General features: G+C 34.0%; 1 non-coding gene across 1 annotated transcript; it reads right to left on the reverse strand.

Moving 5' to 3' along the window:
- Positions 1-1,822: 1,822 nt before the first annotated feature.
- Positions 1,823-1,963, reverse strand: LOC120362600 (U4 spliceosomal RNA). The gene has a single exon (XR_005578453.1). It is a non-coding gene; the product is annotated as a U4 spliceosomal RNA (small nuclear RNA).
- Between the last annotated feature and the right edge of the window lie 7,856 nt (positions 1,964-9,819).

Here is a 9,819-nt window from a genome sequence, read left to right on the forward strand (position 1 = left end):
CCTCCATAACACAAGGCAGAAGTCACATCCATGCATCTCTGGCAGACCAGTGTCCCACACCCAAGGGTCTGTCAAGCAGTCAAAACCCCAAAGCTTCAGAGAGAGTCTGTCCGGCCACTTGAAACCAAGGTGGTGGCCCTGATAATCTCTGAATTGCCCGTGGGGACACTTTTTCCTCTACTTAAAAAATATCGGCCGGGCGCGGTGGCTCAAGCCTGTAATCCCAGCACTTTGGGAGGCCGAGGCGGGTGGATCACGAGGTCGAGAGATCAAGACCATCCTGGTCAACATGTGAAACCCCGTCTCTACTAAAAATACAAAAAAACTAGCTGGGCGTGGTGGCGCGTGCCTGTAATCCCAGCTACTTAGGAGGTTGAGGCAGGAGAATTGCCTGAGCCCAGGAGGCGGAGGTTGCGGTGGGCCGAGATCACGCCATTGCACTCCAGCCTGGGTAACAAGAGCGAAACTCCGTCTCAAAAAAAAAAAAAAAAAAAAAAAAAAAAAAAATCCATGCTTGTAGCTAAATAACTCTATCACCTTAACCTTCAAATTCCAGAAATCTGACAACCTTTATTCCTATTATCCTGTTTTTATCCACTTCAGTTTAAACTCACAGTGTTTCTGTTGATATAACCCCATTAGTTCTTCATTGAGTGATAATCCAGCCACACCTTTGGGGGTCTCTTCAAAACATGCTTTTTTTCCCCCTCACCATAAAATTAGGCTGAGAATTTACCAACACTTTAAATTCTGATTCCCTTTTTCTTAGCAATTCTTTCTTTAGTTCATATCTCTCCAATTACATTTTTCCCTATATGCAGTCAGAAAGAACCAAGTCACTCTTTCAATACATTGCTGAAAAAAATCTCCTCAGCTAAATATCTGATTTCATTGCTAGCCAGTTCTACCTTTCACACACACACACACACACACACACACACACACACAAAAAAAAAAAAAAAAAAAAAAAAAAAAACAGATAAAAGTTCAACCAAGTTCTCTGCTATATATTTTTAATAAGGATCACTTTTGTTTTAGTTTATTATAATGTATGACTCATTTTTGTCTGAGATCTCAGTAGAATCACCCTTAAAATTCATATTTCTAACGTGGACCTCAAAACTCTCTCAGTCTTCACCCATTTACCAGTTTCTAAAGCTGCTTTCACATAACATCTTTGTTATGTCAACATTCCACTTCTCAGTGCCAAAATCTGAATTAGGGTTCTACAGAGAAATTGAACCACTAAAGGGTAGGGGTGTGTGTGTGTGTGTGTGTGTGTGTGTGTGTGTGTGTGTAAAGAAATCTATTATGAGAAATTGTCTTATGTGATTATGGAGGCTGAGAAGTCTCAAGATCTGAAGTTGACAAGCTGAAGACCCAGGAATGCCAGAGTTTAGTTCTATTCCATGCCTGAGGACCAAAGAACCAGTGGAGACAATGGTATAAGCTGTAGCCCAAAAACAGACAGCATTCCTTTGGGACCCAAGGAATATGAAAGTTTTGATTTCAGTCTGAAGGCTAGAAGGGACCAATGTTTCAGCCCCAAGCAATCAGACAGATGGAACTGCCTCTTATTATTGAGAAATTCAGCCGTTTTTTTCAAACAAGCGCTTCACATTGAGAAGATGGGGACCACCCTTATTAGGGAGGACATACTGTTTCACTCAGTCTACCAATTCAAATACTTATCTCATCCAACAACAAATTCATAGGCAAACACAGAATAATATTTGAACAAATATCTGGACATCATGTTGCTTACTCAAGTTGACACATAAAAATAGCCATAATAGAATGTATTTTTTTTTTAATGATTCAGTCTCCGTAGAGACTGCCAAAAATTGCCAGCGCCAACTATATTTCAAGTTGTCGTGGCAGGGTATTGGGAAAAGTTTTCAATTAGCAATAATCGCACCTCGGATAAACCTCATTGGCTACGATACTGCCACTGTGCAAAGCTGGAATGTATTTTTTACCTTAACTTTTTTGGCTATCTTTTGCTCTTCTTTTTGTAGTTTCCTAAGGTGAAAGGTTAGGTTATAGATTTGTGATACATGTTTTTTTCCTAACATGAGTTTATAGCTATAAATGTCTTCTCAGCACTGCTTTAGCTGTATGCCATACATTTTGATAAGCTGTATTTTCATTTTTATTCAGCTCAAAATGTTTTCTAGTTGTTTTTGCTTGTGATATTTTCTTTAACCCATTAGTTGTTTAGGAGTTTGTTGTTTAATTTTTACATATTTGTGTATTTCCAGCTTCCTTCTCTTCTTGATTACTATTTTAATTCCATTTTGGACAGAGGACATACTTTGCATGATCTCAATCATTTTAAATTTACTGATGCTTGTTTTGTGATCTAGCACATTGAACTACCTGTAAAATGTTCAATGTGAAGTTGAGAAGAATACTTATTTTGCTGTTTTTGACTGGAGTATTTCATACATGTCAGGTTACTACCCTGATATTATTCAAATTTTCAATTTTTTGGTTGATCTTCTGCCCACTTATTCTATCCATTATTGAAACAAATGTATTGAAGTATTATCACTGAATTATATTTTTATCTATTTCTGTCAGTTTCTGCTTTACAGAATTTGATGTATTGTTATTAGGTGCATATGTGTTTTTACTGGTTATATCTACTTCATTCATTAATGTTTTATTAGTATAATGTAGTCCTCTTTAACTGTATTAACCTTTGACTCTTTTATTAATATAACATAGTTCTCTTTTACTGTATTAACATCTATGGTTTAAAGTATATTTTTTTTTCTGATATTATTAAAGCCACACAAGTTTTCTGACAATGACTGCTGTATGGCATCTTATTTCATCTCTTTGCTATAAATCATTTGCTTCTTTGGATTTTAAGCATGTGACTGATAGACAACCTATAGTTGAAACTTTATTTATTATCCTGTCTGAAAAACCCTGATTTCTTGTTGAAGTGTTTAATGCATTCAGATTTAAAGTTATTATTAATATGGTTGGATTTAAGTTTGCTCCTACACTTGTATATTTTATTGCAACACTAATTATAAGAGCAAAGTCGTGGATCAACCTAAGTGTCTATCAATGAATGACTGGATAAAGAAAACGTAGTATACATATAATACTGAATAGCACACAGCCATAAGAAATAATGAAACCAGGTCTTTTGCAGAAACATGGATGAAGCTGCAGGCCATTAGCCTAGGTTAAATAACTTGGAAACAGAAAGTCAAATGTCACATGTTCTCACTCACAACTGATAGCTAAGCAATGGGTACACAAGGAAATACAGAAGGGAATAATAGACATTGGAGACTCCAAAGGGAGAGGAGTAATGGTTGAATAAATACCTATTGGATACAGTATTCACTACTGGAGTGATGGGTGCACTAAAAGCTCAGACTTTACCACTGTGCATTATATCCATGTAACAAAACTGTACCTGTACACCCTAAATACATAAAAATAAAATAAAAATGGCAAAAAAGTCTTATGTGAGATTTCTTATGAAAATATTCCACAAAGCCAATTTTAAAATATCCTATATGGCCAATCACTATCCATTTTGCACTTTATGCAAATAATCACACCAATTCATAGTAAGACTAAAACTTTTCTTGTAAATAAGTTGATCTTACAATGACTTCTTCTTGGTAGAAATAGGGAACAAAAGAGAGAAAAGCTCTATCTCAAACAAATAAACTATAATACACTTGTTATTAGATTCTAGCACTTACTCTTTTTGAGTTTTTATTATTTGCTAAAATCTGAGCTAAATTCTGAATTCTTTCCAAATAGTCTCAAAACTAAAGTTTTCTAAAATTCCTCTCATTTTTCTTCCTGGAATCACTAGAAATTAAAACTGTGCTTTTCTTGAAGATCTTCAAACTGAAGCTAGCCAATTTAAACTTTGGAGAAAATCGACATAGCAACTTACAGATAAACAATCTTCATGACTTTCGATGTATGTGGGAACTACTTAGAAAGTTCACTTGAGTACCTGCATTTAAACCACAATCCAGAAAAATCTGGTTAGATTTCTATTGCAATTTGAAGATGCTTTAAAGCCTCCAGAGAAACTAGCTTACAGACTACTCTAGACATTAATCTTTGTTTTATTTCCAAAGATATGATATGCCTCTTACTAAATCTCTGGGTGTGCTCATTCTACATAGAAGCCTAGCTCTGAAAGCCCATCTGGAATGCTACCTCCTGGAATGGGAAACACTGTTTAACCAAATGAATCCATTCTTGGAACTGAGAGACTGATTCAAGAAGATATGACTAAAAGCATTGAAATTTGTTCTTTTCTACTTATTTCAATTTGTTTTTCTCTCATTTGTGTCTATTATCTCATAACCTCTAACTCAAATTTTCCAAAGGTATCAACTGGGCCTTAAAAATGTGAAATTTTCTGAAAGAAATTTTCAAAGGGGGGGGAATGAAGGAAGCCAAAATATTTGATGTCCTAATATACTTCTTTGACATGTTTTGAGATGCTTCTCAGAGGGCCTGAAAATGGAAGTAGTCTGATAAAAAAATTGTCTTTGCTACGGGAGATCTGCATCTGTACAGAAAATCTGCAGGACTATAGAGATTTTTTTAACCACAGAGTGCATACCCATAAAATATTTTAAAGAGGAAAACACGTACTAGAATCAATAAGATTAGCTTAAAACACAAATTGGTATTCCACATTTCCAATGCACATTGTGTAATATTCACGTAATTGTTTTAAATGGTTGTTTGTGATTATGTTTATGTTTTTAAATCATAAGTGTAACTGCCAATACAAATAAAAAAATAAACAATGCAATATCATTTAATTTCTCATAAAGTTTCTATTCTACTTGTCATATGACAGAATGAGAAATAAATTCACTACAATACACCTTGTTACTCTGTTGTAAAATAAAATAACGCTTGATTAAAAGCTTCTACCTAGAGTAGCTAGGATATAGTATCACATAACATACCGATGTCTACATAATTCCTTTGACTAGAAATGAGAGAAAAATCACTGAATAAAGATTAATAGAGAAATATAACCTGTTAGGCAGCTCTAGTTTCTTAGCCTTTTTAAGTCCTGTAAAATAATGACCCTGCTATTTCACTGAATACCATATGTAAGTAGCAATTCATTCAGTTTCCCTAAATAATGTCCCTAGGTATATGGGGAATATTTTATTTTTGACAAAATGATGAAAAAAGTTTTGCGTTGAAATGTAAGAAATTAAAATGAGAGACAGCTTTTTTGGCTCTATAAGGTTAACTGAAATTAACTATTATGGAAATTGAATCATGTATGTGCCAAAATACTGACAATGGACATTTTTACATGTTTCCCCAAACGATTGCTAAGTATAAAAAGAGAGGTATCTACACCCAACCCACTAAATAATATGCAGATTAGTTTCACTTGATAGTCGTCTCTGGTTCTCTAACAAATTTCAAATCTGTGCCAAATGAGACACAACCATTTTATATTTCAGAAGTTCCTAACTTTGTGAGTAATTGATTTTTTATTCTCTGATCCTAATGCATTCATCTCTGATATTATATCCATCACCAATTAAACACCTGTGTGATACAATTTTGTGCTGATCCAGTATAAAAATTTCCAAGAAAGATACATTATATTTTTATGGATTATACACACTACTCCCATTAAAATTAATGGGAATTACATAGCTAATTCCCTAAGTGCCAGAATGAAAATTGCCCTATTCCATTCAATAACCCTCAAAATTTCTCACTGCCTACCTGGTATGCCAAACGCTGATAAGTGGATTGTGCCACCTGCTTTGAGCACATATTTATCTAAATGGGAAGGAAAAAAGATCCAGTAGGATGTCATTTGTCATATATGTATTAAAAACATTTTACAGACTAGAAATATGTAAGTAAAGTTTTTGTCTGGGGATGAATTAATATTCTCAAATTAATTTCATTATGAGAAAATTCTTAAAGAAAATTTAATTCTAAGAAGCACACAGATGGCAATACTTTTCAACCAGATGATTCATAAAAATGGTAAAGATCTGAATCTTAATATAAAAGTAATGTTTGCCTTCACTACTAGCAGAGAAACAAAAATTTGCTGTGTCGATTACTGAGACCGATTACTTTCACCTTCTTGGACTTTACATGAAAGCATTTTGTGAGAAATATTAAAAGCTTTAATTTATAGTTTAAAAAATGGGGTTGTAAGTCCTAGTGTAATAAAAAACTCCAAACAATAAATAACTGTAAAGCTGACAAGAAAATGAAGAAGAAAACAATAAAAGAGCATCTTACCTTAAGGAAGACAAAAAAAAAAAAAAAATGAAAGAAAGAAAGAAAAAGAAGGAAGAAAGAAAGATAGATGTAACAGGCAGAACAAATTTAAAATGATTAATTTAAACCCAAACATATTAGTAATTACATCAAATTTTGTCCTTTTTAGTTTTAATGAGCCTATTACATGCTATGTCCAGGAAACTTCTAAGGCTACAAAAGATCGAAAGTAAAAGCCTGGAAAGAGTCATATCATGCAAACACTAAACAAGGGTAGCTATACTGACTTCTGACTAAACAGACTTTAAGACAATAAGCAAAACTGGAGACAAATAAATATGCTTGTCTCCAGTTTAAGTAATAAGTGACCAATGTATTAAAATGTAACAACCCTGAATTTAAATTCCCATTTGCTTTACAGTATAGATTCAAAATGTAAGAGGCAAACAAGAAAAAAAAATAGATAAATATTATGTATTGTCAGTATTTTCACAGAGCATTTTAACTTTACGGTTTTTTTAAAAATCATAAACCTAATTTACGTAGCACATTGTATTAAAAACTGTATAACCTATAGAAAATCGATTTTGCTCTAAAACATTTACCAAAATTGACCGTGTTCTGTGCCAGAAAATATATAGAATGAGTAATAATCAAGATGTTACATGTCACAACTTGTAGACTTTGCTAAAGTCATAGTTAGAGGGAGACTTGTAGCTAGAAGACACGTATTTCTATAGAAAAACTGGACATTATTATTTTCCCTCATGGAGCCTAAATTTTTCTAGATGTAAAAGAAAAAATAAAAATATCAAATAAACAAACGAGTACCTTAAATATATTGTAAGTCAGCTTGTATTAATTTCTGTAGAGAAAATTAAAGAAAGATATGGGAAGAGTTACACATTAAGCACTGCAATTTTCAGCACCTTATTCAGAGTAAGTTTTCACATGATGTAACGTTGTGCAAAATGTGATGGAAGAAAGTGAGTGGAACTTTTACAAGAAAAATGTTCTCCAAACAGAGGGAGAATGAAATGTAGATATCCTAGAATGGATACTTTCTTGGAGTATTGAATAAACAACAAAGAACCACTGTATCTGTGTGGAATCAGAGAGAGTACGAAATCATGGTCAGAGAATGAGCAGTAATAGAGTCCAGATCTGAAAAAGCATTTTTGGCTATTTTAGGAACTCCAGAAGGTGGGAATTCAACTGACAAAATGGGGCCTGTGGAAGAGAGGAAGCTCAAATATGACTTCAAGTTTGAGCAATTAGAAAGACTGAGTTGTGTTTTACTGATATAAGCAAGACAGTAAAAGGGGAAATTGCAAGTTCTGATGAGATAATAAATCTGATATTACTATTAGAGGCTACACGTGGAGGAACTGGGGTGGCATTTGGATACATGCCTCTGACGTTTAGGAAAGAATTCCTAGCTGGAGACATAAATGTGGGAATTTCAAGAGTTTATTTTAGAAACATAAGGGATCCATTGGAAAGAAACTGTAGGAGCAGAAACCATAAGCTTGACTAGACTAGCTCAAAATCTACTTTTTCCCTATACTTGCTAAATATTGTAGTTTCCCTTAATATTTACTGTTATATTTTTCTTAATCATATGACAAACTGTATATGGCTTAATTTTCAGTATATTAGTAGAGTCATCTGTTATCTTTCTTCTTCAGATAAAATCTTGACTATGATACATTTAAAATGTGTGAGATAAGTAAGTTACTTAGTTGTGACTTGATTGTCAACCTGTAAAACATGCTAAGTTATAATGTTGTTGTGAGGATTAAACATCTTAACACATGGAGACTAAACATCACAGTGCCTAGCTCAGCATAAACCTTTAATAAATTCTATTTCCTAATATAACTGGTCCTTGCAAATGCTGCTGTTACCACTCTGGAAGTAAAAAAGTCCCATATAGGCATAGTTACCTATAGGTACTGACCTAAAGAAGACCTAGGTGAACATTTTAGTCATAATCTGGGTTTTCAGATAAACAAAAACCAGGGATGAAGTGCCTCATACACAACAATGCCAATGCCAGGTATATCTCACAAAGAAAACAATGTGTTAAAAGTGATAAAACTTAATTAAAAGCATTTTAATTGGGATGGTTACAGGACACCAGTATACATTCATGCCTGACTTTTCCTACATGTGTCCCTCACCACTAACTTAAGTTGCCAGTTATAGTCTAGAAAGATCAGTAAAGATCACATTGCTGTTACAGAAAATTATATTAGATATGTACCAATACACGTATGTTAATGCATGCTATCTTAAGTAAGTTACCACATGAGGGAGATTATAAAAACATTCTCATTTTATAAATAAGGAAATCGGCAGAGGATAGTTAAACAGTTTCCTCAAGGTCACACACACACACCCCTAGAAATCATGTATTTGAAACTGTGAACAAGCAGTCTACCTTGAGAACATATGTTGTTAGTCATTAAACTATAATGCTTAATAAATAATTTGCCAGATGTCAAAGAAAAATTACACTCGGCAAATTAAACACCAAGAAAGACTTTATGAAAGACTAGCAGTAAGAGTCAAGGCTACTGCACTAGAAAAGGGAGACTGAATTCAGCTGTTCTGAAACAAAAGGCAGCAAAGTTATTACACACTGGGTGAGCTAATGGAAGAGCATAGAAAGATTTTATCTGAAGGTTGGTCAATTTCATTAAGCCATCTGTGTTTGATAATTGGTACTTTAAATCTGTTTGTTAATTAAGTAGGCTTCTGCCCACCCCACAGAGAAGAGGCTGAGAGATAAGAGTGATAGATATATACTTACTGTTCATTTTACTGTAATTATATTTTAAAGGAATGGCTCCCAGACTCATGAGAAAGTAATACCTTTCTCATGAGTCTGGGAGCCATTCCTTTAAATATAATTACAGTAAAACTGGGGAGAGGCCTAGCAAAGATTTATACCTCATAGGTGCAGAGAAAGAATTTGTAATTGCAAGTTTTTGACAGTAAATTCTCTAAGAATAGGAAGGTCAAAGACCTATAGCCAGGAAGAAACCTATCCAAGATTTAGTCAAGCTGAGGAGAATGTTAATGAAGGCCATTCTGGTCACAGGTTGGGCTGATATGCATTTTTTGGTTGTGAATACAATCTTTTTCAATTACAGAATGCATGTGGTTACTGAGGGAGGATCACTGATCTTCTGCCCATAAAAACTGAATTATGTGGTTAGGTAACATAAATAATTTGAATTAAATTTTATCTTTTTAATTAAACTTATTTTCACAAAATTTTTGTTATTTTTATTTTTTTGAGACTGAGTCTTGTCACCCAGGCTGGAGAGCAATATCATGATCTGGGTTCACTGAAACCTTTACCTCCTGGGATCAAGCAATTTTCCTGCCTCAACCTCTTGAGTAGCTGGGATTACAGGCACCTACCACTACACTATACTTGGCTAATTTTTAATGTTTTTAGTAGAGACAGGGTTTCACCATGTTGGCCAGGGTGGTCTTGAACTCCTGACCTCACAGGTGATTCAACTGCCTTGGCTT

The sequence above is a fragment of the Saimiri boliviensis genome, chromosome 12, assembly GCF_048565385.1.
Source record: "Saimiri boliviensis isolate mSaiBol1 chromosome 12, mSaiBol1.pri, whole genome shotgun sequence".
Taxonomy (NCBI): domain Eukaryota; kingdom Metazoa; phylum Chordata; class Mammalia; order Primates; family Cebidae; genus Saimiri; species Saimiri boliviensis.